Here is a 9,135-nt window from a genome sequence, read left to right as displayed (position 1 = left end):
ATTCATCATTTAAGGTAGAATTACATCATTATTTTCCCTTTTTCAAAATTATTCAAAGCATTTTTAATTTTAAAGTATTTTCCAAATGATTTTCGAAATTTATTTTCCATTTTGTTTTCAAAAGTAAAGTTCAAAATTATTTTGCAATTGAATTTTAATTTCAAATTTAAAATCATTTGCAAATTTAAAGTATTTTCAAAAATCATTTTCAAAATCTAAAACAATTTCAATTTTGACTTCAATTTCCAAATTCATTTAATTTTAAATTCTATTTTAATTTTCTATTTTCACATTTCAATTTTATTTTCCTTTCCCATTTTCAAAATTCTAATTTCAACTTCATTTTCATTTCAAATATTAACTTCAAATTCCTATTCAAAATTCAAATATTGATTTTATTTCAATTTTAAAATCAATTTCAATTCTCCATTTTCAAATTTTAAATTCTAAAATTTGAATTTCATTTCAATTTCAATTTTCTATTTTCTATTTTCTTCCAAAATTTATTTTCAACTTTCTATCTCATATAAATTTCAAAATTTAAAACTCGAATTCCATTTTCAAATTCAAATGTCAATTTCAAATTTTCTATTTTTCAAATTTCAATTCTTTATTTTATTTTAATTCTCGATTTTTATTTCAAATCAAATTTCAAAATTCATTTTGAATTTCTAATTCTAAATTCCAATTTCATTTCCACAACTTTAAATTTCAATTTCTTTAGTTTAGATTTCAAATTCAACTACATTTTCAACTTCTCATTTCAATTCTTCAATTTTAAATTCAAAATTCAATTCTAATTTTCAACTTTAAATCTAATTATGATATTCAAATTCAATTCTAAAAGCAATTTCAAAATTCCAAGTTTGATTCTGAACTCAATTCAAATTCAAAAATCAACTCCAAATTCAATTATTTCATCAATTCAGATTTCAAATTTCTTAACTTTGAAATCAAATTCAAAACCTTCAATTTTAAACTTTTAAATTCATTTCAAATTTCAATTTCTCAAAGAAAAATCAATTTCCGAACTTCAAAGTCATTTCTAAAAGAATATTTTCAAATCCATTTCAAAATCACTTGGAAAAATCCAAATCTTCAAAGCATTTTCAAAAGCGTACATATTTTCAAGTTCTAAATCATAGCACAAGCATGATTCTATATGCATCTAAGACTTAGAATAAATTTTTAGACAAATTTAGGCAAGTCAAAGACATAAATTCGATCCTTGGTTCGATTACCATTGGTAAAGGCACCATAAACAGTTGAATTCTGTACCGACGAGCGAATTCCGTCTCCCCATTTTTTCGCAAATTTCAAAACGGAGGCGAGTAATTTCAAAATATCTTTACAAAAGGTCAAGTGAGACCTTGCGAGAGTTTTTCTCTTTCTTCGCCTAAAAGGGAATAAAAGAAATTTTTTTTGCAACGATCACACTATCTCGATGCATACCCGATAACTCTACTGTGCTGCAATAGCATGCAACCAAAACCTGTTCTCGAGGCGTCTGTGTACACCACAAAACCACCTCTGCCAGAAGGTAAAGCTAACACTGGAGAGGTCGTCAGCTTCATCTTCAGGATCTAGAAGCTCTCTTCACACGAGTCAGTCCACTTTAACTTGACTCCATTACGCAAAAGCTTTATCATCGATAGCGCAATTCTAGAGAAATCTTGAATGAAACGCTGGTAATACCCTGCTAGACCAAGAAAACTTTGAATATTGAAAACATTCTGAGGTTGCTTCTGATCATGCATTTATTTTAGCATTTAATCATATTAATTCATGCATGATCCGATAAATAATCGCATTAAAATCCCACAATTATCGTTAGTTTCGAGAAAACACATGAAAAAGGTAAAATTCGAAAAAAGCATAAATTGCAAGTTAATTTAGTGAATTAGGTTGTTTAGAAATTAGTTAGCCATAATTTCCTTTAGGATTTAGTTTTTTAATTGAATTAGGTTAGAAAGAAATAAGTAATTGCAACATCTTTTAGAAGTTTTAGTAATTAGGTAAATAGTGTAGGTTTCTAGGGTTTCTTTTAAAACATTTCTTTTGAAAAGCCCTTTTTAGAATTTAGGAAAAATACATGGGGAATTTTGAAAACTCCTCTTCTTTAAAACTCCATGTATGTGTTTGAGAGGGGTGTCTCCTCTCATGTACGCATGCTTCCCTCTCTCCTTCCCCGTCTTCCATCCGGAGTTCTTCTCTCTCCCTTCTTTCCCTCTTTCTCCCTTCCTCTCTTCTTCCTTTTTCCTTCTTCTTCTTCTTCGGTAGAGCAACATACCGGCGTCGGCGCACACAGTGGAGTCCAGCTTTCTCTTCTTAACCAAAATGGTAAGTTCTTCTTCTTCTTTCTTTCTGCATCTTCCTCTTCTTCTTCTTCTTCTTCTTCTTCTTCTTCTTTTCTTCTATAATCTTTTGTTCTATAATCTGGTATCAATCTTGTATGTTCTGGTTTTTGGTTTTTGCATTTTTATTGCATCATCTTTCATTCACTGCATTCATCATCTTTGCGGAACAGTAAGTTTCAGCATCCACCACGTTTCATTGCATCTGATCGGAATTCATTAGCATCATTAGAGGATAAATCATCGTGATCGATCGGTTGATTCATTATCATCAGCATTTACTAATTTTTTTGGCAATCGATAGCAGTTTGTGTGAAGGTTAATCGATCATCTGATCGAGTATTGTCTTTTTCTGGTAATCTATTGTGTATTTTCCATCAACGGAAGCTAGTTTGTGTGAAGGATCAAGTAAATGTAGTTGATCGATTATAATATGTTCAGACGATAATCGGGATCATCTGATTAGAATCCGGCAATAATCTGATCATCGAATTATTGTTTGTTTGTGTGAAAGAGCAGCGTGATCATCTGATCTACTGATCTTCAGTTTGATCGGACGTCTGGATCGATTCTATTTTGTAGGAATTAGTGTTGTTGTTGTTCCGATTTCTATCAGAATCTTATTAATCACTGTTGTTAATTCTTTTTCCTGACGATTAATGTTTCCAAAGCCGATCAGCAATTTCCGAATATCGATTTCCAAAGTTGATCTTCGGTTTGGAATTTTGATCGATTGTCGTCCAGCAATCGAATACACGAGTTTTGATCAGCTGAAATTGAATATCTGAATATCAATTGTTTGAATATCGATCGAAATTCAGAAGTTCTGATTGTCGTGTTTTTTTACTGTTTTACGGTGATCGACCTGTTTGATTTTGATCAATCGAATGCCTATTTCTGGTAGGATGTAGATTGAGTAAACGATTTTGTAAGAATCCGATCGAATGTATGTGCTAAATTCAAAGTTTATACTATGAGAATTGATGTGTTTTGATTAATGCAATGATGGTTACTTAGTTTCTTTTAATTAGGTGTTTACTTGGCTGATTTTTACTTAGGTGTGCATTTAGCTGATTAATGCAAGTTAAAATAGTTAGCATATTTTTTTACTTAGGTGTTTAGTATTGGTACTTTGTAATCATTTACACAAGTGTTTTGCATTTAGTTTAGAAGTATTTGATTTCATTAGTATCTATTTGATTTAGCCTTTGATTTAGTATTTGTTTGTCATCTGTTTGATTTAGCATTTTGTTTTCTATATTTTGATTTCGTAATGTGTTTAGCATTTTTTTGTTAGCTTGTGTTTACTTGTATTCATTCTGTTTGATACTTGTATGTTTAGTGTTACTCGTGTTTACTTATCATTTAGCAGTTAGTTCCATTTAGTAAACATTGCATTTATAGTGTAACTGCATTCGTTTAGCATTATCATTTCTTGTTTCAAATTTTTAGCATTCATTTAGTGCATTTCATATAGTATCATTTTAGTCTTTCTTGTGTGTTGCTCGTGTGTTTTTGTATTGTGCAGGAAAGAGCGGAGCAAGCAAGCAATATCTTTGGCACGCATTTGACACGCTACACGGAGGCACAAGCATAGAAGACAATTTTTGCATTGTTGGATTAGAATTTAATTTCCATTTAATTCTTGGGTTGTAATAAAAACTGCATTGATAAAAACCTTCTGATAGAGGACGAAGAAGAAGAGCAGCCCGCTGTCCTAACCAAGCCTTTCCCAGATCACTCAAAGAACTGATGATATCAAAGTTTTTCTTGCTTTCTTCCTTTTGCTTTTTCCCGTCGTCTTGTAGGGGCAAGTCAGCCCTAGTCTTTTGTGATCGTTTTGGTCATATGCTTGTAAATAGTCAAGTTCTTGTTTTCAGTAGTTACTTATAAATGAAATATCAATTTCCTTCCTACCTGTGTGTTCAATTCTTACTTCTTTTGCCATGTTGGGGCATCTTTTGTTAAAAATTACATTTACACTTCAAAATATTCTCTTGTCATTAAATTCTTGTTCTTTTTCATAATGCGGGGCAAAATCCTGACACTATTCATGAGAGAAATGATATTACCTATGAGGATTTTTCCCAAAAATCATGAAATTTCGAAAATCTTCATTATGATGACCAAAGAGTTCAAATACTCTTTGGTCCAACCTTTGTCAAAATCAACCCTCGTGTTGATCATATTAACAAAAATAGGTTTTCGAACCGTTGTATTAAGATAGCCTAAGAGTGTAGGCTCAATGTGACTAGTAGAAAGATGATGGATCTGGGTCTCGTCCATATTCCGACTAGGGCCGTAAATATGGATTCCACCGAGTTCATGAACTCCCTAAGAGTTGGTGCACGTGCCATTCGTGTACATCCATAGTGCTTTTTGAAATAAGATGCATGCATCACATAAGCAGGATATTGCATAAATTCAAACTATATGATATGCATCCTAGTCTAAGCAGGAAATTAAATCTCTTATTCCAAAATTTACATTATTACATCACTAAATAAATGAAATAAAAGAAATTTGCAGACTTCAGCTCCTTCTCTTGAATGTCCCTGCCAAGCTTGAAATAGGGTTAGCTCAAATATGTGGGTTTTTCCAAGATTTTCCAATAATATTCTGAAATTATTGGATTTAATTGGACATAAACCCTAATCTCATGCTTCCTTGATATTTGAAATGATGTAAATACAGGAAATTCGGTAGAAAATAGTTTGAAATTCGGAATGGTGGTCAAAATGACCAAAATACCCCTAAAATTAAAGTTATACCTTTAAAATCAGGGTTTTTGAAGGAAATTTTGATAAAATTGAGATTTTGAATTTCAAATTGACTCAAATGATGACGAAATGCAGTATGATACATTATGACATGCTGCTAAACACATTAGGATTGTAAAATCAGAATTTGGCATTTTGCAATTTATCCAAAATAACGAATTTTGCTTGTTTTTCACTTGGATCCGGGTCCTGCGGGACCCTGTTTTGGTATTATGGCTAATTCGAACCTCAAATGGATTCCAAATTGCACCAAATTCGACATGAAGCATCTACCTACTCTGATAAACAGCCTAGAGTGCTAAAAATCACGAAATGATATGATTTAAATGCTAAAATTTAAAGAAAGTCCTAAAATAATGGATTTTGCCTATGGATCCGAACCAAATGCAATTCCTAATATGATAATGCAAGATTTACAGCATGAAAACTTCTGATATTTTTCAGACTGTTAAAGTACCCGAAATGGAACATTTTTTGTTTTTACAGCCTCGGGATTTGAGCCATGGTGAGTTCGGTAACATGGATTTGGTTCTGACAGAGGTAAAACTCGACCTGATCTAACATAAAATGCTAAATAAATAGAAAACTGCCATGGAAATTTCTAATATTTAACAGAGATTCTCACGACACCTACATGAACAACTTTTATGTTCATGACTTTGGCATTTGATCAACATAAACACAGATACAAATATAACTTTTTCTGCCTAAATCAACAGGTCAGACAAATGTAGCAAAACAGAGGACTGAAAAGAAAAATCCGAAACAGGTATCACAGCTGTTCTACAAATCACAGACTTCCAGATGCAAATAGAGGACATCTCGGACATAACTTACACTTTTTACAGTTTTGGATTTGAAGCAATACACAAAGAGAACCCATCGACCCAAGTCAATCCAAAGTCTCAGAGGCCCAAATCAGGCTCTGACACGTGTCCCGAACTCTCATATTTTTGTCAGACATAACAAAAATCAAAAAAATCAGATAAAATCAGGTTACAAACTCTACGTTCTCCCGAGTTCAGAACATCTTTTGGATTGAAAATCGGATCTCCCATGAGGGAGATCTCGATTTTACAAGTCGAAAAATGATTTTCAAAACGCATCCCGGGTAACAAAAGCCGACTTTCCATTTTGAATTTTTACCACAGTAAACAAATTCAAATGCCTCCGAATTTTTGGCACAATTCTAGAGACACCTAAGGGCAAATTCCGTGATTTTTGAGGGATTTTTAATAAAAAATAAATGCATAAAATGACATGTGGACTGACTGACAAAAATAGAGAACTACTGAAAATGAACAGAATTGAAATAAATGTTAAATTAATCCTAATTAATTTATGAAATGTGCTAAATTAATGAAATAAAATGCAAATTAAATCTAGTTAAATGCATGAATGCTAAAAATCATCAAGGAGGCATGATTGAATATTTTTATATATGTCGTTTCATAAGAATAGCTCAATCCATCCCTCGGATGAGCTCTTTTTTCAAACAACTCCCGAATCGAGTTATGAAATCAAATCAAGAGAAAAAGGGGTGCACCTTGCTTCGTTAGGCAGCGTTGAAGCTCTTGAAAGGGGCAGCTATCACGAGCTTCGTTCGTCCTTCGCTTCGGGCTTCGAATGATTCACCAAGATCGATCCACCGTGCCTTCTTCACTGAGCCAAAGGGGGCGTAAATTCCAAACTGCAAAGATCAGATTTTCAGGAAGGCTAGGTCGAATTTCTCAAGTTCACAAGAGCTAAAAAAATGGTCTCCCTCAAAAAAAATGGTCTCCTTATGCTGGGCGTGGAGCCTTGTTTTTATAGATTTTCTGAAAAAAATTGAATTTCAAACAGGCTCAATCTGAGCCCTCCATGTGGCGCCATCTCAGGGGTGCTATTTTGATTTTTGAGAAAATAAAAAATGAGATTTTTGTGGGTGAGACACCTCAGCAGGATTTGAAATTTTTCAAAATTTGGTTTGCTTGATTTTCTCTGCAGGAAGCTCCCAGATGGCGCCACCTCAGAGGGTGCTCTCTTGGAATTTGAAATTCAAACTTGCTTTTTGTAGGGAGTCCTCAGGTGGCGCCACCTCATTGTGGGCTACTTTTATTAAAAATGAAACAAAAAATAAAAATGAAGCCAAGTGGGAGCTCTGGAATGGCGCCACCTCAAAAGGTGTTTGACACATGTCAGAAGAACAGAGCAGTGGGCTCAGAAGGTGCCACCTCAGAGGAGTTTGAATTCTACTTTTTCTGATGAAAGGAGATCTGGACATGTGGCAGTCCAGGATGGTTCCATACCTGACAAGTGTCAGCTTGCTGGAGGAGGTTCTTCAGATGGCGCCACCTCATGGGGGATTTGAATTTTAAATGGAGGTTGGCCCTGGAGGAATGGAGGGTGGACATGTGGCGCCACCTTAGGGTGGCTCCTACAATGCCATGTGGCAGGACGGATAGGCAAGGGACATGTGGCACCCTCATAGGCCATCTGGAAAAATCATAGCTCAGGATTTGCGCCACCTAGGCCTTGTTTGAATTTTTGAATGGTTTGCTTTTTCTGAAGAAAGCCAGGAGTGACATGTGTCTCCTACTTTTCTGAGAGAAGTAGGGAGAAGACATGTGTCCTTTACTTTTTCTGAAGGAGGTAGAAGGAGACATGTGTCACCTGCTTTTTCTGAAAGAAGCAGAGAATGACACGTGGCAGAGGGAAGAGAAGGAGGGCCAAGCCATGTGGCGCCATCTCAGACAACATGGAAAAGGTGAAGTTCAGGATCTGCGCCACCTATGGGGAGATTTGAATATTTGAATTCTAGCTTTTCTGAAGAGAGCAGGAAATGACACGTGGCGTCTACTTTTTCTGAGAAGAGCAGAGAATGACATGTGTCCTCTGCAGGAGACACACTCCAAGTGGCGCCACCTCAGAGGGGACAAGCCTACCTTTTCTGGAGGAAGCTAGGAGTGACACGTGTCTCCTACTTTTCTGAGAAAGGTAGGGAGAGACATGTGTCAGGCTACTTTTTCTGAATGAGGGAGAGGTTGACATGTGTCCTCTGCAGGAAACACACTTTAAGTGGCGCCACCTCAGGGGAGACAAGCCTCCACTTTTTCTGGATAGGACAACCTATGACACTTGGCATCTTCTGGTGTTCTTTGAAATGACACATGGCGCATGATAGGATACTAACACATGGCAGATAAATGGGATGACATGTGGCGGCTTCTTAAGGTAGCCCCACACTGACACTTGGCATGGAAATGGGAGGAGAGAGAAAAGACAAGTGGCACCACCTCTAGGTGAACCCCATGCTGACACTTGGCAGGTAAATGGGAGGAGAGAGAAAGGACAAGTGGCGCCAATCCAGGGGACAAGGCTCCTATATTTTTGGGTTTTTTCAAAATTCAAATTTTTCAAAAGAAAAGCCTGTGTGACACCACCTCAGTGTGGGTCCCACATTGCTTCTTTATTGAAATAAGGATAAAACAACAACTTAATTTTGGAATTTTCATAAAATCTGGACTAATTGGTAAAACAGAAATTTTGAAAAGGGTTGGCCCCTGTGGGGCGATTTTGTAAAAGAAGGATATTGGAATAGCTGACAAAAGGCAAAATTTGAGTTGAAATTTATTGAAATTTATTGGAAAATTATCCAGATTGTTTTCCTGAGGACATATTTTGAAATTCAGAGCCCTGGTGGTAAAATGGAAAGAATTGATAATTTTGAAGACCCAGGGTTTTGAAATCAATTTTGAAAAGAGTTGAAATTCTAATCTGGATTGAAAATTTTGAAATCAAGAGTTCTTGACCTCGAAATGACATGTTGTGCAGTGCAGTGATATGAAATGCTCATGCAATGATATGCAATGTCATGTCTTATGCAATAGAATCTTGAACCAAGACTTGAAGATTCTTGTCTTCTGTCAGGAGTAAAATTTTGAACATCTGAGCTAAAAATAGAGAAATTTTGAGAGTTGTAGATGAAATTTAGATTTTTGCAAGGTTCGGGCTCAGAAAAT

The sequence above is a fragment of the Nuphar pumila genome, chromosome 9 (genome assembly GCF_984573655.1).
Source record: "Nuphar pumila chromosome 9, dmNupPumi1.hap1.1, whole genome shotgun sequence".
Taxonomy (NCBI): Eukaryota; Viridiplantae; Streptophyta; class Magnoliopsida; order Nymphaeales; family Nymphaeaceae; genus Nuphar; species Nuphar pumila.
This window is presented reverse-complemented; position numbering follows the sequence as displayed.